Genomic DNA, 23,103 nt, shown 5'->3' with positions numbered 1-23,103 from the left:
CATTGCTTAAGACTGTTAATTACGCTTAAAGCTTGTTTTATGGGGAAATATTTCAAGAATTCAAGGTGAAAACTAAGTGATTTTCCCCCCAGTGAATATATCATTTCTAATAATTTTTCTAGTGCTGTTTCTACACTCCAGGAAGCACAGAAGCCAGTTCTACAGCATATGACATGTATCCTGCGGCGGATATCTAATATGCCATACTGAGGCTCTCCAGGATTGCTCTAAACTTACCTCATATCGAATGAGGTAAACTCCTGTAAGTAGAAATCACAGTCATTGGAATTACTGTTTGAATTTACAGAGATACACTCTGCAACTTACACTACTGGGACTCATTCTCCAGAATTCAGATTTGACTTTTTATTTGTGTTAACCCACATTTTTTGATATGTACATATATGAACTGGGTTTTTGAGCTTTTTCTGATCTTTCCAGATCACTTATATGTTGAAACTTGTTGTGCAATTATATATACATCTATATATTTATTATTGTTTTTTTTCTTTTGCATCAGAAACAGCCTTTACCAGCGCTATCCCATCCCTTTGCCAAACATTGTACCCTTGCAAAGTATAGTGAGATTGGGGAGCCTAGGGATTCAGCTGCAGTTTTTGGGTGTCCTTTTGCCTTAGAATCAGTGTATATTTTCTGCCCCTTTAGTGTGGAAGCACCCATAAGCTATTTCTTACATACTATATACTGTATAATATATATATATATATATATATATAATAAACATACACTTATAGTCATGGCCAAAAATATTGGCACCCCTGAATTTATGTCAGATACTGCACCACTTCAACCAGAAATTTGTTGCAATTACAAATGTTAAGGCATTCTCATGTTTATTTATTTTGTTTGTATTGGTATGATACAAAACAGTGTTTGTGTGTGTGTGTGTGGGGGGGGGGGGGGACCAAAATGTCCCTTTAAACAACAAAGTACATTTTAACTAGTTATTTTTTTTAATGTCAACATCTTATTTTATTACATGAATGTTTATCAGTTACAAATTAAATACATTTTAGTCATGCATTAAAGGAGTACATAATATACAGTGTAAAGCAAAAACCTGTTTTTGCATATGAAAAGAAAAATAAATTACAAATGATTGTTTGGCTTACATCTCCCTGAATATTTAAAAACTGTAATAAATACACAGGATTATCATATGTAGTAACAAAATATGAAACATAAATAGATACATTCAAAATAAATATATGCAGACATTTAAAAACAATAAACTGAGATATATATGTCAAAAAATAAAAGTTTTAAAGAAAGAGAACAGTTTTATGAATTAGTTATGAAGAATGGCAACAGATTTCGGGCCAGATCACATGTGCATTAACTGCACTAGAAGTAAGCTTTTTGAAAGTAAACTGTTTTTGCTTGCCTGCTAACTCGAAAAGCCAAACTTGGAACACGTGTGATAACCTATTACCCCATAGAAGACAATGAGCCCGTTTTCGGTTCAACACCTGGGTAGTACTTGCTGATTGGTGGCTACGTTGGGCCATCTCCTAAGCATACATTCCTGCTTTTAAAATAAAGAACCCAAGAGAACAAGAAAACCAATAATAGGAGTAAATTAGAAAGTTGCTTAAAATTGCATCCTCTATTTTGAATCATGAAAGAAAAAAATGTGTTTATATCCCTTTAATGAAGGAAACCTAAGAAAAATAGATCAACATGTTTAAAATATGTTTATAATAAGTAAACCTGTTATTATGCTTTGAAATGCTAATGAAATATTTGATACTTTGAATAGAGATGGTTGGAGTTAATTACTTTTACATTTAAAATGTAAACAAATGTTCCACTTGACATTTGTTCTTCCATTCAAATGTTTTTGTCAAAGAAATGTTAATATTGTTAGATCTAACATAACATTTAAAATATTAAATGTAACAGTTCAATATAAAATGTTACAATTCTTGTTTAGCTTTTTAATAATATATTTGTGTATTCATTTTGCCAAATTTACATTAAAGTCTATGGGGTCAATTTATTAAATTATTAAAAGCCGGGCGAACATGATTCGCTGTAGCAAATCATGGCCGCCCGGAATCTTTTCTTTCTTCTCTTGGTAACTTTATTTTAAAAAAGCAGGATGTACTGTAAGCTTATGAGCTGGCCCATCTTTGGTTCATCACCTAGGTTTTACTTGCTGATTGGTAGCTAAATGGTATTCATCAATCAGCAAGCGCTATCCAGGGTTCTGAACCAAAAAGGGGGCGGTTCATAAGCTTACATTCCTGCTTTTTCAAATAAAGTTAGCAAGAGAACGAAGAAAAATTGATAATAGGAGTAAATTAGAAAGTTGCAAAAAAAATTGCATGCTCTATCAGAATCATGAAAGAAAACATTTTGGTCCAGTATCCCTTTAAAGAGCAGCAGCCTTACAACTGCGAGCCGGAAACTACGGGGGTAGAAAGCAGCATCCGCTGCTTATTAAATCTACCCCCATGAAGAATTAAAACTACTAAACATTATCCATAAAACTGAATAATTTACAAAGTAAAAAATATAGAAATATGTCTTATTTGAAAACATGCTAAGTAAGTAATTTATCCCACAATGCTCCCTGGCAGCCAGTGGAGTAACATATGAAGAGACTTTTAGTAGGTTTTCAGTTTTTTGACCTCCAAAAAACTATTATGGCAAAAAGGTTCAGTTTAGCTGTCTTCTCCGCAGTTTTCTCGATTCAGCATACTTAAAACGACCTAATTTCATTTTTCATAATTTTTTGGGCCCTTGGCTTTTTTGTTTTGATTTTTTCACAGGTAGACTCCTGGTAAGGAAAACAAAAAAAGGTGTTTAGAGGGACCTCTTAGAATGTAATTCTGCAATAATTTAATTTTACAAACTGTTTTCGTTAAACTTAAAACTATTATTGTGTTCTGCATTTCATTTTTAAAGTATAAATGGGAAAAGTGTATTTTGTAATTAAAGGGATATAAAACCCCAAAAAATGTCCTTCATGATTCAGATAGAGCATGCAATTTTAAGTAACTTTCTAACTTACTCCTATTATCAATTTTCCTGCTTTTTCAAATAGAGATAGCAAGCAAGAGAACAAAGAAAAATTGATAAAAGTAATAAATTAGAAAGTTGCTTAAAATTGCACGCTCTATCTGTATCATGAAATAAAAAATTGTGTTTCATATCCCTTACAGGAATAACAAAAATTTTTATGAACTTAACCCTTTCACCGCTGAGCCATTTTCACACCCCTGTGCTAGAGGTGTTTTTAGTTGTTTGGCAGTCATTGCATTTACACATAAATATTACCTTTTTATGTGATGTACTCACACAATTATTACTCTTAATTTTTTAAGCATACTAAGCATTTTAGAAAATAATAATTTGCAATCAAATGGGCTAGATTACAAATCGAGCACTAATTTATCATGTGCCCGTAAACGGTCAAATTCGCCAGTTTACAGGCGCATGAAAAATAATAAATAAATAATTGACATTTTCTATGGTATACATAACTAGCAGCACTGTCTGGAGTCATTATTTCTTAAATATTTCCAACACACATTTTATTGTCCCACATTTAGCATCAGTTCACCTTCCCAAAACAGGAAAATGTGTGATTTTATACTTATATGGTTCAACTAAAATGAACAATTAAACATCAGAAAAGAGAACAATGATTATTTTCGCTGCAATTCCCCATCTTGCAATTTATGCAGAAAATGAATAGATATTAAATAATCATACTAATATTTCATACATTTAAAATTGCACAAAAAAGTGATTCCCAGAGGGGTGGCTTAACTCATTTTGACAATTTATACATGTTCCTACCCCAGTCCGAAATCACTTAGCATAACGTAGAAATAATAATAATAATAATAATAATAAAAAAACAACATATATTCTATATATAATTTCACACAATATCACCCATTTTTACATCCCAGGTCTCCCATTTTTTGTTCTTATATTTTTTTATTTGTTCAGACACATATTGATCTATGAGCCATAACGCCATCAGTACATAAAATATGAGGCTAGCGTTTCCTGCCAGGCTATCAGTCTTACTGTGGTGATCACTTCATAGCTACTCAACATGAAACTCCTTATTTAAATTGTGAAACCTCACTCTTTCAGAAGCAGGGCATTCGGTTATATCGTTATGGAGAGGAGGAAATAAAGGACTCTTAAATGAACATTGTACAGTAGATTTTTGTTTGCATAAATGTTTTGTAGATGATCGATTTATATAACCCATCTGGGTTTTTTTTTGTAACACTGTATAGTTTTGCTTATTTTTTAATAATATAGTGTTGATTTTAAGACTCCTAACCAAGTCCCAAAATTTTAGATGTATACTGTTCTGATGTCTACAGATTCCTGTGACTCTTGTTTGTATAATCTGTTTTTTTCATATGCATAGCAGCGGGAAAGGGGGAGTGTCTGATGTTTCTGTTTTTCCAGCCCGTTTAACTGGGTGCCCCAGCCTAAATTCATCAACAGTGCTAAACTGGGAGCTTTTAAGTACGTTTTTAAAAGGTTTAAAAATGGTCACAGAGAATTATTGCACAGTGAATGAGTTATGTGTGTATGATACTGTTATACTTAATTCCTATCTGCTGTAATTTCAATGTTGGTCTAGGGCGGATAAAAGACTGACAGCTTTTTTTTCATGTGTTGCACATTAGATTGTGTTGCCCCTTTTGCTTTGAATTGCTTTGGTGGGTCACAATTCAAAAATTGTCTTAGAAACAAATCTGTCAGTGTAGTCTCTAGACCAGAGCTTTCCAAACTTTTCATGTTGGTGACACACTTTTTAGACCTACATCATTTTGCAACAAAGTAATTCAGTTTGTACTAGCAAACAGGAGATTCAACTAACTTGTTTTAAGAGATACGGACAAATACATACATTATATAATAACAAAATTATTTACCAGTAACAGTATGTATGTGCAAGAATTAAAAAAAGTTTAATAACATAAATAGTTACTTACTATTTTAATGGGATGTATGAGTTTGGACAGGATGAACACAGTTTCTGAATATTTAGTGGAATATTAGTAAAAGATGCTCGCATTTCATCATCAAGCATTTTAAGCTTCCACTTCCTATCCATATATCAAGAGCAGGAGCAGCAATGCACTACTGGGAGCTAGCTGCAAAAAAAACCAACACTTTGACTTCTGACTTTAGCTCAGCATTTAAACTGCCGCCCTCAGAGCTCTGCAAGTCCAGCTGACTACTGCCCATGATGCAAACACACTTCTGTCCCACTCACTGACTACACATGCAGTCACGAGCCGATTGAGGAGACTACATGTGCAGTCAGAAGACAATGTGCCGCCAATTGGAATAGTTTCAGTTCCCGCTAAGCTGCGCCAATAGATTAAGATGATCTGTAACCCACTAGGTATCAATCACATGTCAACCATGTGATATGGGTTGCAGGCAGGCGGAAAGTCGGAAACCAAAACATTTTTTAAAAAGAATTTAAAATTCAAAAACATTTGTACTGAAGCAGGGACGCACCTACACACTGCCGCTGACACACTAATGTGTCACGAAACACAGTTTGGAAAGCACTGCACTAGACAAATAACCTGTCTTACTAGTGGTTTTCTCTTTTTTTTTGTATGAGATGTGGTCTTACAAAATGACAGAATTCCACGTGTGAAAGCATCACCAGCTTTTGATTATTCTTTGATCACAGAATGGATCTGTTTGTAGTTTTGCAGGTATATAGTTGTTTAATCTGTTAGGGAGAACCAGCTTTGTATTGGCTGAAGAGGTCCCTAGAGGATTTTGAAAGAAGCAGCAATGTAATGTTGTTCACAATCACTTATTTTACAGGAAACACAAGACCTTACTACTTATCTTGTATGGAAAACTTTGGGGTGCAGTAAAAACTAACACTATATGCTTAGGATGAAATTGCTCCTTGTAGGAATTAGATGCTAAATGATTGTTTTGGTGGTTGGCAAAAATGTATGTGTCTGGTCCCATCTAAAATACTGTCTGGTTTTCCATTTTAGGGCCATCGTTTGCCTAAGTAGTAAAAATAGGATTTGAGTGGTGTTGGTGGTGGGTTTTTATGCATTAGAAGATAAGGAACTTGTAGTGCTTACAGATGATTGCTTGGGGGGGGCAAGAGAATTGTTTGCCCAGGGTCCATCAGTATTCAGACAGACCCTTGTCCAATGCAGGGAACAGTGAAGGCCTGGAGGTGAAAATAGTTTTCAAGAAGTCAAGGCTGCTGAAATGGAAAAGACCAAAAAAAGAGAAATGTGCTATAAATGTATTCTGTGGTGTGGAAAATCTAAAAACCCATAAAATAACCACATTTTCTAATGGTTTTCTATTTGGTTGTAATGAATTTTGAAATTTGATGATGATCACATGAACAATTCGCATGCAAACCCTCTTATATGAATGGTACAGCTCCTCTCTTTCAAATGGGGTCGTATTACCTATTTCTGTTGTCAAGCAGGAATCTATCATGTGCTGAGAAGGCCTAGTAATGCTAAAACAGGAGACAACTTGTGACAAATATTCAATCCCTGCTTTGCTAAAAGCTCCATAGAACACATAGAACACCACTTCACTGACAAAAGGGAAATCCTGTGTTTAAAACGAATATTTGAAGAAAAAAAGCTGAATCTTTATGAAGCTGATTTGCAAATCCTTACCCAGAGTTCTTTTTTCTGGAGAGAAATACTGGTAGTTTAGTTTTTTTGTGGTATATGCAATTGGGCAATACAATTATCTATTTTTTATGGTTAGAGTGGGCTGCTTTAGTATTATTTAATGCCATATAATAAGACAAATCTTGAAAGGTTTTCACTTTTCTTATAGCAATAATGTGCCAACTGAAAGGACATAGGTCATTCTTCTGAAGAGTCTTTTTCAAGAGAACAGCCTTGTGTCACTCTTTGTATTCTGTGGTGCAAGATAGGGGCTAATTAGCCTTGTGTGAGTATTTCCCATAATACTTATAGTTCTAATAGGAGCTATTATAAAGGTAATCACATCATGGCAACCTAGATTTTATATCTTTGCTAAAGAAAGAACATTTCTCTTTTATCAGAAAGTTCACTAATCACAGTTTGGTGGGAAAATAAACAGTTAGAATCTATTTTAGAACTGATGGGACCCTAATCAATTACATAGTAGACTGGTTATTGCTCTTTCTGTATCAGTCACTTGCTAGTTAGTGGGGCAAGTGAATCTCTTGTGTCATAGAAGAGGTCTTATTTGCTTGTGAGGTTTGCATGCACAGTGTTTTTTTAACTACTATCCCAATATACATCAATTACATTAGGTAGGTAGCCCCCAGTTGAAAACAAATTATATAAAAGCCCCTATATTCTAAAATCTGGTTACTAAAAGAGATACATTTTGATGTTTGCTCCAATTTAATCCAGAACCAGTATGGGAATTTATAGTTAGAAGCCTAATGTTGCTTTAAAAGAGATTATCACTGGAAAACCCAGGAGTCAGAGAGCAATCCTAGTTTGGATTCTTCTGCATGTATCCCTTTATACTCTACACACAACATAAAATAATTCCCTTACTTCTAAAAAATGTTTGGTTGGCTCTTTCATTTCATTTGCTTGCAATTGTTTTCCCTATTAGTTAGCCATTAAATGTATCACAATCTGGGCTGCATTAAAGGTGTCACTAGTTACAAAAGACTCACTAATTGGATTCAACAGACTGTCAATGCTATTCAGCAGAGTGCATAGATTCAGCCCAGATCGTGATGTCATCAGTGGGCAGAGCTTGGCGGCCATTTCAAAGTGGCCAGAAACAATATTAATTTTAAAATACATTTTTACTGTTCCTGCTGCATGATATAGAAAGGGTACAGGAGGCTATTTGCAACTTAATCTAAGGTGAGACTTTAAGATGACTAAGATGTAGACTGTCCCTTTAAACAAGTAATATTATATTATTTTATTGAATTATTCTCTTTTACATTGACTAAAGAAACATTAAAATATAATAAGAAAATGCTGTACTGTGTTACAGCATATTTTTTGTTGTACTGTTGCATAAATACATTTTAACCCTCTCATAGAGATTAAACTCATAGTTAAAGTTAACTCTGGAACACTGATGACCCTGAGCTTAATATGGCCTGTTAGCGAACCAGAAGTTGCCTATTCAAGTAGCTACCAATCACTGGCCATGTTCAGCTCTGGAGTACAAATACATTGCTGCTCCAAAGTGATTTTAAATGCTTTTTCAGGGTTAAACACATAGTTATATTCAATCAATAGTGCAAAAAGAAAATGCTCTAAATGCATTAGAGCATTTTATTACTGCCCTTTTATGTTCCTTTAAATATATTTTATTGTACACTTTGGCCCACAGTATTTTTTTTTTTGAAATGTAGACTACTCCTTAAAGGGATAGTCTACTCCAAAATTGTTATTTTTAAAAAAGATAGATAATCAGATTATTACCCATTCCCCAGTTTTGCATAACCAACACTGTTATATTAATATACTTTTTACCTCTGTGATTACCTTGTATCTAAGCCTCTGCAGACTGCCCCCTTATCTCAGGGCTATTTATCTATTGACTTGTTATCTATGTAGCACACATGAAATAACAGTGTCTTGTGAAAAACTAATACAAATTCATGTGATAAGAGGCTGTCTGTAGTGGCTTAGAAACAGGCAGACATTTTCAGGTTTAAATGTTTATTAATATAACAATGCCTGGTTGTGCAAATCTGGGGAATGGGTAGTAAAGGCATTATCTAACTTTTTAAACAATAAAATTGTAGACTGTCCCTTAAATAAAGCTGAATGGCAGTAGCTGCTAATTTCATAATTATATAAACTTTAGACATAAACAAAAATAATAAATCCTGCCAAGTGTAACGTGTGACCTTGCAAGTGTGTGGGTTTTAGACTTACTAGAAAACATTTTTTGGATTGTGACTAATCCATACATTTCTTTATTCATACAGCAGTTTTCCCATTGTGCTAAACATTAGGCTAATATTATGCAATACATACAAATTCTATATATTAGTTGCATGGGAAGTTACACAGTAAATGAATGTCATGGTCTTCACTCACCCTTAGAATCTTGCAGTTACTTTTCAAACAATGAAGCAGTCCCTGAATTTTATCATGTCCTTTTGTCTCCTCTAGAAAAATCTGCATGTTGCACATAGCCTATAATGACATATATTTTTTTGTTTTTAAAATCAATAAAAAAACATATATTTTTGTTGTTGCTTTGTGAACTGTTGAAATAAAGAAAATATTTTGGGCTAGAGACCCTACTATTGAGATCAGGATACATTATCCACCAGATAAATTCCACAAATTGTGTTTTAGAACTGATCTATTCAATAACTAATTAGGAGAACCTGATAAATATTAATGCATGTCTAAAAGGATGTACAATTTACTGAAAAGTATATGTTGACAAACACATTCAAGTATTTGTAACTTTAATTACATGTTTTTTGACATTTTCTGAATCTAACAGAAGCATTCACTTTGACAAACAAAATCATATTTAGTTTATGAACAAATTTGCTAAAGTTCTGTAATAAAGTAACTATTAGTTTCAGCTTTTTCTGTTACAAGACCATAGTTTAGAAAAATAAATCAACTGCTTCATAAAAGAGTAATTAATACTTTATGCCATATGTCAGTACTTACAGACAAAATAAGACACAGGTTGTATTATGGGATATTGGGAAAATAATGTTAATTTCTTAAATCCATCTTTCTGGATTTACAAGTAAATTCTAGTTTTATATATATATAGTCCCACAACCTAATTTCTGTTCTTACTTGGAATTTTTTGTTTAAAGATCCAATTATGACTGCAAAAAGCCAATGATGAAATTGTGAAGATAGTAGAAACATAGGCACAAAAATGTAACATAAACCCTGGAATTCAAAGTATCATCTAACTTTAGTTATCACTAAGACATCAATTACTAACATGTTGCTGCTTATAGATTTACATTTTGCCATAATCATGTTATCTATGTTTTGTGATCTCTTTACCATTTATTTTGTTCTTGTGTTATTCATGATTAGCTACTGAATACAAAAAGCCCATTCTCTGATGCAATGCTCTCTCAACACAAACAGGACATTAATCCCCTAGACCTCTGTTTGTGAGAGAATAAAATAAGTCTAAACATCAACGTAATCATTTTTAAATGGCTTCATATGATGCTCAGCTTTCAGATTTAACATGGCAAATAACTCTATAAAAAATAACTCTATAAACACTATATTAAAGGGACATGGACCCCATTTTTTTTCTATCATTATTCAGACATAGAATACAATTTTAAAGAAGTTTCCCATTTACTTCTATTATCAAATGTTGCTTTGTTCTCATGTTATTCTTTGTTGAAGATATACCTAGGTAGGTGGAGTGCACATGATTCAAGCATAACGTGACAGGAAATAGTGCTGCCATCTTGCTAATGTATAACATTGTTGCAAAACTGCTGCCGTATAGTGCTGCAGAAACGTGCACACTCCTGAACTTACCTCTCTGCTTTTCAACAAAGGTTAACAAGAAAACAAAGAAAATATGATAATAGAAGTAAATTAGAAAGTTGTTTAAAATGGTTTGTTCTATCTGAATCATGAAAGAAAAAAAAAATATTTGTTTTGTCCCTTTAAACTAAATTATAATAATAATTATAATAATGATAAAATTATTCACATACAATTGCTTTATGATACATATTTTCTATATATATTTAGACAAATAATATACCACATTTCAAAAATTAATATCTAAAAATGTGTTGCTGAAACCATGACCATTAAAATAAATAGATAATGGCTCAATAGACTTAATCAGTTCATGTTAAAGGGACAGTATACAACTGCATGTAATAGACACTACTATAAAGAATAAGATGCACAGATACTGATATAAAAATCCAGTATAAAATGGTTTAAAAACGTACTTAGAAGCTGTCAGTTTAGCTCTGTTGAAAAGTTAGCTGGAAAGCCCACTGCAAGTGGGAAATAAGACCCTCCCCCCTCCCCCTTCTTTTGCATATGAAAAGACCCTTTACACAAACAGGAGCAAGCTGGAGAAGGTAGCTGTCGGTATTCTCATAAAAATTTGGGGCTTGGTTATAAGTCTGAAAATCAGAGCAATGTTCTTTAAAAATAAGCAAAACTATACATTAAAAAAAAACAAAACAAAAAAAAACTTTATGGGCTATATAATAAGATCATCTGCAAAACATCTATGCAAAGAAAAAAAATGAGTGTATAATGTCCCTTTAAGACAGATTGCTGAAGAGTTTATATCTTACCAAAGAGACATTTGAGACATTGTTTGCTTGGCTGTACTTTGGTAAATCCTGGAAAAAAAGAACAATGTAATTATTTACTATTTATAACAGATGTATTTTGACAAACAGCAATAATATGATTAGTGAGTATCTACAATAAATTCTTACCTTAAATGTCTTCAGCTGTTCTTGAATGTATTCAGTAATATAATTAGGATAGCTCTTTGGACAATTAAATGTAGAATCTGCTAAAATGATCCCCAAGCTAAGGGGAAGTAGGTTGATGATAAGCATTGTAATTATGTTTGAGAGCTTTACTTCAATATCACTGTTAAAAGTAAAATGACATGTAATGTTGAGGTTATATACATACACAGTCACATACCACATCTGTGAATTTTGGAAATGATGAGTGTAGTGGAAGTACTGCCTTTTTGGTTGGAACCTTCCCATTCATCAAAAGGGACTTTCTGAAAACTAAGATAACCAAGAGAAGACAGAAAACTGACACTGACCCAATGTGCCTTATTTTTTTTTTGTAAATTAATCACTGACCTAGAGAGAGAAAAAAAGTGAGTATGGCAAATAAGAGAGGTGGGATGTGGGAAGAGGGAAATCTGTTATCTGATAATATGACTTTAAATACATGTAAATACATAAGCATTTATAATAGGGTTACTCATATGTAACCTCATGACCACATTTCAGTGTGAAAATACTTTTATTTGCCATGCATTGCTCCAAACAGAGTGGATCATTTTATAAGGTATAATCCATCTGCTGTTTTAAAGGTACATATACTAACAAGAGATTGCAATCTAAAATGCTTAATTATATATGGTAAAAAAAAACACCTTTGCAATATACTTTTAATATTTATTTTGCCTGCTTTTCTGTAAAATGTGTGCTTGACCTACTCCTCCCAGAAAGGCCAAAACACTTATTTTGTAACCTAACATAGAAACATAGTAGATGAGGTTGAAAAAAGACAGAAGTCGACCAAGTTCAACCTATACAAATCAAATATACTTACAAAAAAGCTCCAGTTGAGCTTAAATGAATCCCACTAAAAGGTGAGCCATTTAACACAAACAATCATATCCATTAATTCTGTTTCTAGCCAGAAATGTATCCAAACCATTTTTTTAAATGTATCTAAGGTATTGGCATATACTACCTCCTTTGGTTATCAGTTCCACAATTTTATTGCTCTTACAGTGAAAAAACATTTCCGTTGCAGGAGATTAAATCTCCTTTCCTCCAGCCCTAAATTGTGACCTCTTGTCACAAACAATTTTCTTGGAATAAACAGTTTCTGCCATCTCTGTATATGTTCCTTGGATATATTTATATAAAGAATTAATTCTACCTCTCAAGCTCCTTTTTTATAGAGAAAACAGACCCAGTTTGGCTAACCTCTCCTCATAGCTTAAATTCTCTATTTCCCTTATTAGCGTTGTAGTTTCCTTCAAAATGTTGTCAATTGCTTGCACAAACTACAAATTAAATAATGCTTGCACAGGGAAGTCAAAACTCATTTACAGCTAGCACTGATTAGCTACACTTAAAGGGACAGTCTACTCCAGAATTGTTATTGTTTAAAAAGATAATCCCTTTATTACTCATTCCCCTGTTTTGCATAACCAACACAGTTATATTAATACACTTTTTACCTCTGTAATTACCTTGTATCTTAGCCTTTGCAGACTGCCCCCTTATTTCAGTTTTTTTTGACAGACTTGCATATAGCCAATCAGTGCCCTCTTATTTATAACTCCACAGGCGAGGTCACATTCACCTAGATTACGAGTTTTGCGCTATAGAGGGTGCGAAACGAACAAAACAAAAGTTGCGTTATTTCACCCTCCATAGCGCTGCCATTACAAGTTTCAGAAAAGCCTCCTTGTGCGTGCGATATGTTGCCGTTAAGCTCCATACCGCACAAAAGCCAAGGGCTGAGAATACGTGCACGTGCACGCTTTCCCCATATAGATCAATGGGGAGAGAGTGTTAGAAAAAAAAACTAACTGAATGAAAATTAAAAGCAACGATAATGATGTCTATGGGGAAAAAAGTTATGTTTAAACCTAACACCCTAACATAAACCCCAAGTCTAAACACCCCTAATCCACCGCCCCTACATTGCCAACACTAATAAAAGTTATTAACCCCTAATCTGACACCCTCGACATCACCACCACTAAAATAAAGCTATTAACCCCTATTCCGCTGCTCCCAGACATCGCCGCCACTATAATAAAGCTATTAACCCCTATTCCGCCACTCCACGACATCGCCGCCACTAATAAAATAATTAACCCCTAAACCTCTGGCCTCCCACATCACCGTCACTTAATAAAAATAAAAAAAAATAAAAATAAATAAATTAAACTATTAACCCCTAAACCTAACAACCCCCTAACTTTATATTAAAATTACAATATCCCTATCTTAAAATAAATAAAAACTTACCTGTGAAATAAAAAATAAACTAAATTTAAACTAACAATTAACCTAACATAACTATTATACTAAACTATTATACTAAAATTAAAATAACTACCAATTAAAAAAACTAAATTACACATTAAAAAAAACCTAAAATAACTAAAAAAATGTAAGTCTAAAATTACAAAAAATAAAAAATACTATATTATGAAAAGTAACAAACACTAAATCACGAATAATATCAAACAAATTTATCAAAAATAAAAACTATTACACCTAATCTAATAGCCCTATAAAAATAAAAAAACCCACCAAAATAAAAACCCCCCTAGCCTACAATAAACTACCAATAGCCCTTAAAAGGGCCTTTTGTAGGGCATTGCCCTAAAGAAATCAGTTATGTTACCTTGAAATACAAAGACCCCCCACCTCGCCACCTTAATAAAATCTAACAGTACTAAATAAAATTTAAGTCTAAAATTACAAAAAATAAAAAATACTAAATTACGAAAAATAAACCAAATGATCAAAAATAAAAACAATTACACCTAATCTTATAGCCCTATAAAAATTAAAAAAACTCAAAATAAAAACACCCCCTAGCCTACAATAAACTACCAATAGCCCTTAAAAGGACCTTTTGTAGGGCATTGCCCTAAAGAAATCAGCTCTTTTACCTTGAAAAAAATACAAAAAAACCCCCAACAGTAAAACCCACCACCCAACCAACCCGAACCAACCCCCCAAAATAAAAAACCTAACTCTAACAAAAACCTAAGCTACCCATTGCCCTGAAAAGGGCTTTTATATGAGCATTGCCCTTAAGAGGGCATTCAGCTCATTTACATTGCCCTGAAAAAGCCATTCAGCTCTTTTAAAAAAGCCCAAACACACCAAAAAAAACACCCAAAAAAAGTTTATAAAAAACTAACACTAATCCCCAAAAATCCACTCACAGTTTCTGAAGTCCGGAGGTCCATCTTCATCCAGGTGGCGAGGTGGGGGTCTTTGTATTTCAAGGTAAAATAACTGATTTCTTTAGGGCAATGAACTACAAAAGGCCCTTTTAAGGGCTATTGGTAGTTTATTGTAGGCTAGCGGGTGTTTTTATTTTGGTGGGGTTTTTTTTATTTTTTATAGGGCTATTAGATTAGGTGTAATTGTTTTTTTATTTTTGATAAATTCATTTGTTATTATTCGTAATTTAGTGTTTGTTACTTTTCGTAATTTAGTATTTTTTATTTTTTTGTAATTTTAGACTGACATTTTTTAGTTATGTTAGGTTTTTTTAATGTGTAATTTAGTTTTTTTAATTGGTAGTTATTTTAATTTTAGTATAATAGTTTAGTATAATAGTTATGTTAGGTTAATTGTTAGTTTAGACTTAGTTTTTCTAAATTTTACAGGTACGTTTTTATTTATTTTAAGATAGGGATATTGTAATTTTAATTTAAAGTTAGGGGGTGATAGGTTTAGGGGTTAATAGTTTAATTTATTAGTGGAGATGTGGGGGGTTGACGGTTTAGCGGTTAATCGGTTTATTTAGTAGTGGCAATGTGGGGGGCTGGTGGTTTAGGGGTTAATAGGTTTAGTTAGTAGTAGAGGTGGCGGGGAAAGGTGGAATAGGGGTTAATAACTTTATTATAGTGGCGGGGATGTGGGCGGGTGGCAGATTACGGGTTAATAAGTTTTAAATAATGTTTGTTATTGGGAGGGCAGCGGTTTAGGGGTTAATAGGTAGTTTAAGGGTGTTAGTGTACTTTGTAACAATTTAGTTATGAGTTTTGTGAAACATTTTTGTGGCGCAAAACTCATAATTACTGCTCTCAGATAGATGAATGGATTGTGTCGGTATAGGCTGTAACGCAAGCATTTTAGCCTCACTGCAGAACTTGTAATACTGGCGCTATGGAAATCCCACACAAAAACATAATTTTGAGTGTGGGATTGACTTTGCGTTACAGGCTAAAATGCTTGCGGTATAGCTATACCGACACGACTCGTAATGGCTGCATTACTGTTTTTACACTGAAATTGCCATATTTTCAGCGTTAAAACCGTAACGCAAAACTTGTAATCTAGCCGAATGGTATCTGTATGGCACACATGAACTAACGCCATCTAGCTGTGAAAAACTGCCAAATGCTTTTAAATAAGGGGCGGCCTTCAAGGGCTTTGAAATTAGCAGATAAGCCATAAATACCAAGAGAACAAAGCAAATTTGATGATAAAAGTGAAATGGAAAGTTGTTTAAAATTGCATTCTCTAGCTGCTATCTGGGTTCCGGTGGAGGAGGAGCAAAGTATGTGCTGCAGCTGCTGCTTATCTTGACACTCCAGTCCCATAGCTCTTAGGCGGTGAATTCTCGTGCCTTACCCCACGTTTGGGGCTGCTTTACTGGACAGATTGAGAGACCATCTCGGGAACCTACAACAGTGACACTACATCTCACTGTCTCGGCAAATAGGTCACCTGGAGAGACCTGGAATTTAGTTTAATTACTACAACAGATGGTTTAAGGGGTTGAACTGACTTTTCCTTTTTTTACTGATCAATTCGGTTTTCTTCTGAATGGGACAGGAGTAATATTTTACCTGTGTTACTCTTGGAAGCTATCTCCCCCAACTACCCCTCAGCGAAGTCACATACAATAAATCTACCTGTTTTCTTCTTCCCCCTCTTTGGGAGCAGCTGCCTCGAGAACAACCATTGTGCATACGCTGACACACCTGTGTAAAAACTAACATACCTGAGCCGGCTGCGGCTGACCTGGTCTGACTGATTTCTCCTTACCCTCCTCACCTATCCCCCTCCTCCCCCACTGGTGCTGCGTGGGAGGAGGTGAAGCTATATCTACGAGGATGTACATGGTCCTTTTCTAAGTTTATCTGCCTGCCCCCCATATCTACTGTAGTACTCGCTGGGCCGGTTCTGGTGCAGACCTTGGGTCTTTCTACTCCTGAGTTGCCTGGGGCTCCACTGGCTTGGGCGGACGCCGTTTGCCTTCCACCGCCTGGTCTTCCTCCTCCCCCACCATTGCTGCAAGGGAGGAGGCGAAGCTACACCTGTAAGGCCAGCCACAATCTGATATCCTGCCTACCTGCTCGTTTCCTCTGACCGCCACTGTGTTCACTGGGACGGCCCCGGTACAGATATTTGGTTTGGTTTCTCTGAGCTGCTTGCCGCTCCTTTGCCTGGACCGTGATCTGCCCGCATCCTAGTGTCTGCCTCCCCTTCTCCCTTACGGGTGCTGCGTGGGAGAAGGTGAGTCTCCATTGCGGGCATACGGGCTCTTCCTTGGTGCATCTGTCTGCCTTTCCTGACTGTTGCCGCAAGCTCTGAATTGCCATCCCCACGGCCGCTGGCCGCGTCCGTCTGGGCTTCCTTTGCCTCCCGTAGCTGGTCCCGGGTCCGGCCCCTCTTTCGGCAGCTGTCTCACCTCCCCCCCCCACCAGTGCTGCATGGGAGGAGGTGATCTTCTGGATTGACTCGGAGAAAGGGCTGGAAGGTCGGTCTTGAAAGTGTGTCTTTCCTTTTCTGGGCCATGCCTGCCCGAATCCTCCATCTTTCACCTACACCATCTACCTGAGAGAAGGCGTTTGTACCCCGGGCTACACGCAGGGGCACATAGCTGGAGACCTGCTCTGTTTCTCTTCGGACCAGCCTTCGGCACAGTGAGTACTCCCTGATTAGATACTTAAGTATTGCAGGGGGGCGGCATGCGAAAAGCCTAATATTTGGAAACTTGTACTACTGAATCAAAACCTGAGCTCTCCATTTAAATTGGAGGAAACATAGAAGAGAAGGATAAAGAGATGAATGTTAGAGGGGAAAGAAGAAGAGAAAGACAGAGGGAAGAGAAGAAAGGAGAAAAGATACATAAACACTGCTTCAATTTATGCCAACATTTGGGGACTATAAATTTATTTTTGCAATATAACCTACTAACCCACAAACCTTGTGCTTTTAATACAGAGTTCAATACAGTTTGATAACACAGGACTGCATAGTCTTAACTTTTGCTGAATACAAGAAACTGTAAATATTTAATATCCTACTTTGTATAGCTCTGTCTACTAGAAGGGAAACTGTTCTAAAACTTGCTACTTAATTCCTATCTTCCTCTCCTTTGAGCATACTGCTATTAAACACACATAATCAAGGAGAAGAAAGAGGCTTGCTAGTTTAAATATTAAAGTTTATAGAGTGTCCCAGAAACTTTCTTTAAACTAACTGAAATCTCTATTTTTTTTAAAAAAATAGGAAAAGAAAGAAAAAAGAGAAATCCCTAAGACAGACCTAACCCCAACAATCAGAATTGGATTACCAATTATTAACAGGTTGGATAAAAGCCTATTGTAAAATCACTTTACCCTTTAAAAGGTTCATAGCTTAACTAGTTTTACAAAGCATATTACATCACTTTAAAGGTGTATTATAAAGGCAGTTCTACCAACTTTAACCTTTATAATTCCCTTTGCTTTTTGTTTTGGCTACCGATACCCCAGACTGAGAGATAACTGGGGTAAGGCGGCAGACCAGGATTGACAAGAGGATTCTTATTTCAGTATCTGCACTGAACTACCTCTACATTTGCCTTTTATAATATTTTGAGGCAGGCTCACACTGTATAGAAAACTGTATTACATAGTGAGTAGCACTATAGCCATTGACTATACTATTATGTTTCCTCTAGAGGCTAAATTATCTTCGACTTTGCTCTATATCTGGCAACACATTTAAAACTGATACTTAAGTTCTATTGAACTCCTTACATCTTTCTGGGGGGTCAAAGTATTTTAAATTTCAAATTCTTATAGACTTTAAGGGTACTTGTAAAAGGGCCACATTATATAACTCTACAGATTCAAAGAAAATATTTCTTTGTCTCTCTGACACGGTTGCCTGATACACTAAACTCACCCCCTTTTTTTCTTTTTTTTTCTCTTCACACTTGCACCTCACTTTCACCCCTCTCCTGCACCCCCGTCCCTCTTGTGTGATTCCCTTTTTTTTTTTTTTTCTCTCTCTTCCCCCTCACTGACTGGGTTTCTTCCCATTAACAATTAATAAACAATTTTTACGTCACTTGCTCACTCACAGTTTATGGATAAATACTTTCACCCTCACGGCAAAACCTCACCAGCGGCCATGTCGGCCAGACATAGAGATAAGAAGCATAAATCTCCCCCTGAGGCTCAAATAGAAACACAAGCACCCTCATGTGACCCTTTAAATTTGCAAGAACATATTGATGTACAATCCCTAGTGTCTAAAATTTCGGACGCCCTCAACCCTAAATGTGACTCTAAAAAAAGAGCTCAAACAAGATATTGCTTGCCTAACCTCAGAAGTTAAACAATTTGCAGAAAGATTTACTGAGGTTGAACAAAGAGTCTCGGATCTCGAAGATCTGGTCTCAACTCAGAATGATAAATTAGAAACTATATCTCTGGCCCTCATTAAAGCACAAAATAGAGTTGAAGACCTTGAGAATCGCTCAAGGTGCAATAACTTAAGGTTAATTGGTCTCCCCGAGGGAAAACAGCCAGAAGATTTCAACAAACTATTCATGCATACTCTCCCATCTTTATTACAGATTCCCGAGAACTATCCTAAAATAATAATAGAACGTGCACATAGGATAGGACCAACTTCTTCTGCCAATACTAACAAGAGGCCAAGACCTATCATAGTTAAATTCCTGAATTACCAAGATAAAATCATGTTCTTACAAAAATATCGCAAACATCAACCTCTAATGGTTGAAGGTGTCAAAGTCTTTATCTTTCAGGACTATGCAGCAGAAACAGCCCAGAAAAGAAGAGAACTAGCCCCAATGTGCACGAAATTTATACAACAAGGGCTTCGCGCTACTATTATGCATCCTGCAAGACTTAGATTGGTGATTGACAACACTATACATTTTTTTTGATACTGCTGCTGAAGCAGAAAAGTTCTACTCTATAAATTTTCCCCTTTAAAAGAAACTAATTTCAGGGCCTCTTCAGGTTAGGGTAATAGATGCCATGGGTGGCATACGTATTTTTTATTTTTGTAATATACACCATGGGTGGTACAGTTATTTTTTTACTGTACATGGAATTCTTTTTTCTTTTTTTTTCCCCCCTTCCTCCCCTTCTCTCTCTTCCTTTTTTATGTTCCTTTTATCTCTCCTTTTCTCATATAAAAAAAAATGGCTGTAGGACACAAACTTAAAATGACCTCATGGAATATTGGAGGTCTCACTTCTCCGATTAAACGGAAGGCAATACTTCTTCAATTAAAAAAAATTAACACCAATATAGCCTTCCTACAGGAAACACACTTAAAATCTGAAGAAATCCTAAAACTTAAATCCTCCTGGGTTAAAGATGTTTTTTTTTCCTCCACGGTAAAAAGAAAGAGCGGGGTCGCGATCCTATTGGGGAAGAAACTCCTCTATGAGGTTATCCAGGTAGATACGGATCAGGAAGGTAGATATTTAATGCTAAAAATTTAAATTTCAAAAGTACTATATACACTCTGCAACGTATATGCCCCAAATGTTTTTAATCTCCCATTTTGGGAAACACTGCAAAACAAGCTTCTGTCATTCGCAGAAGGCTATTTATTACTGGTTGGTGACTTTAATATGGCTCCCCAGTACCCCTTTGACAGGCTCAGGCAGAATTCTCCCCCAGTTAAAACCAAGAGAGACAATTTAGAGTCTAAACTATTCCTCAAACTTTCTCGCAACCTGAAGCTTTGCGATATCTGGAGGATTCAAAATCCGGATCTCAAAGACTTTACCTGCCATTCGAAAGCACATAAATCGCTTTCAAGAATCGATCTCTTCCTGATTGATGAAAGATTCTGTAAGTCGAAAGTAACCACCAATATTCTACCTATTACTATTTTGGACCATGCCCCGATCACTCTTGAACTTGACTTAATCTTGTCAGGGAACAGGAATTTTGGTTTCTCTTTCCCTCGTTACTTAGCAAATGACTTAAAATTTAAAAATTGGCTTATTTCTAGATTTCGGGAGTATGCAGTCATCAACCAACAACATACTTCTAAACCGGCTTTGTTTTGGGAAACTGCGAAGGCGGTCCTTCGTGGGGAAATACTAGCTTATACTATTTCTAGATCTAAGAAAATGAAAAAAAGGGAGATCGAGGCACTAAAGGCCGTCACAAATGCATATAATCGTTATATTTTATCTAAAACACCCGAAAATTGGTCTAGATATAGTGCAGCATTGGCGGAGAGAGATTCCCTTCTGCTCTACAAAAGTACCCAAAGAGATCTTAGGCTGAAGGCTAAATTATATCACTATGGTAATAAGACAGGGAAGCTTCTGGCAAACTTAGTGAAGATTGAAAGAGGCTCATCTATAATAAAAACTATAACGTGTGGTAATAAAAGTTCTAACTCCCACGAAGAAATATACAGAGTATTTGCAGAATATTATGAGTTTTTGTACGCTTCTAAAAACTCTAATATCATACAGAGGGAAAACTTTTGGGATCAAATAACCTTTCCAACCCTGACTCCTGATTCACTGGTAACGTTACATTCTCCCCTTACCGAAGCAGAAATTGCCACAACAATTCAAAATCTCTCCTCTAATAAAGCACCGGGACCTGACGCACTTCCAAACAAATTTTACAAGATACTAGCACCTGAGATAATAAAGCATTTAACTACACTTTTTAACGATATATATATCTCAGGTAATACTCCAACTAAGGAGTTTACTGCATCCTATACAACTCTTATCTTGAAACAGGGGAAAGATCCAGAAAAAAGGAGTCATACAGACCCATCGCACTCCTGAACACAGACTATAAACTTCTTACATCTATTCTATCAAACAGACTCCAACCTTTGCTTTCTTCTATTATACACAGTGACCAGGCAGGATTCCTCCTAAAGCGTAATTCATCTGCTAAGATAAGAGAGGTATTCATGATAATAGAATACCTTAATATGCTGGATGTAGGGGAGATGGGGGGGGAGGACACTTCTGATAAAGCAATTATATCCATTGACGCTGAAAAAGCATTTGATTCGGTACATCATGATCATTTGTGCTTCACGTTACAACAATTTGGCCTAGAAGGTAATTTTCTTTGCTTCTTTAACAACTTATATAATAATGCACATACAAGAATCTTAGTTAACGGTGACATGACCTCTGATATAAAACTGAGGAGAGGAACCAGGCAGGGGTGTCCTCTCTCCCCTCTCTTGTTCGACTTGGCTATCAAACCACTTGCTATCCAGATTCGCCATCAACTTGAGGGGATTAAAATTAACGAGAAAGAACTGCAAATTGCATTATATGCAGACGATGTATTGCTTTATATTTCTAATACGGCTAGAAATATCCCAAAACTTCTTTCTATCATAGATCAATTTGGCTCCCTTTCTGGATACAAAGTAAATGTTTTAAAATCAGAGCTCTGTTGGCTGAATCATACCAAAGATTCTTGTGCAAACGTCCCATTTACTATAGTCCAAGGTGCATTTAGGTATCTCTGTATATGGATCTCCTCCAACCCTACTGCCTGGTACGATTTAAACGTCCCTCCGGTACTTAAAAAAACCAGAGAAGCCTTTAAAAATTGGCAAAAACTCCCCCTTTCTTTGTCAGGCCGTATTGCACTCTATAAGATGACTCTCCTTCCCAAAATCCTGCATGTACTTCAGAATACATCATTCATCTTAAAAACAAAAGATATATTACCTTTTAATTCAGCGCTTCGATCCTTTCTGTGGCAGAACAAGAAACCAAGGATCTCTTTATCTAAATTAATGCTTCCTGTAGAGCAGGGAGGATTCTCTCTGCCAGACATCCGTTTGTACAATATAGTCTTCCAGGCTAGGGTAGCAATAGACTGGTTAACCAATGCTAACTATGTAACAAGTCTTGATCTTGAAAAAAACATAGCTTATCCATGCTCTTTGGTAGCCTTATTACATTGTGATAAAAATATAATTCCGCCCATACTAAAGAAAATTAAGTCTATCTACAATCCAATCCAGATGTGGATAAAGATATGTTCAATGTTACATATTCAATCTAGAACCTCGCGATATCTACCTCTCTTAAATAATCCACATTTTCAAGCTGGCATACAATCTGCTCTCTTCTCTAAATGGGAATCTCTGGGCCTTCAGAATATCTCCCAACTATTTGATTTTCAAAATAAATGTATCAAAACCTTCGATTCCCTTAAAAAGTATTTCCATCTTCCTAATAAAATTTCTTCGCTTATCTGCAAGCACGACATTTTGCCCTCAAATTAGTAAAGGATTTTGGTTGGGAATGGTCTCTAGGTATACTTGAGAAATGGATTCTATTAGCC

Source organism: Bombina bombina, chromosome 6 (assembly GCF_027579735.1).
Source record: "Bombina bombina isolate aBomBom1 chromosome 6, aBomBom1.pri, whole genome shotgun sequence".
Classification (NCBI taxonomy): Eukaryota; Metazoa; Chordata; class Amphibia; order Anura; family Bombinatoridae; genus Bombina; species Bombina bombina.
This window is presented reverse-complemented; position numbering follows the sequence as displayed.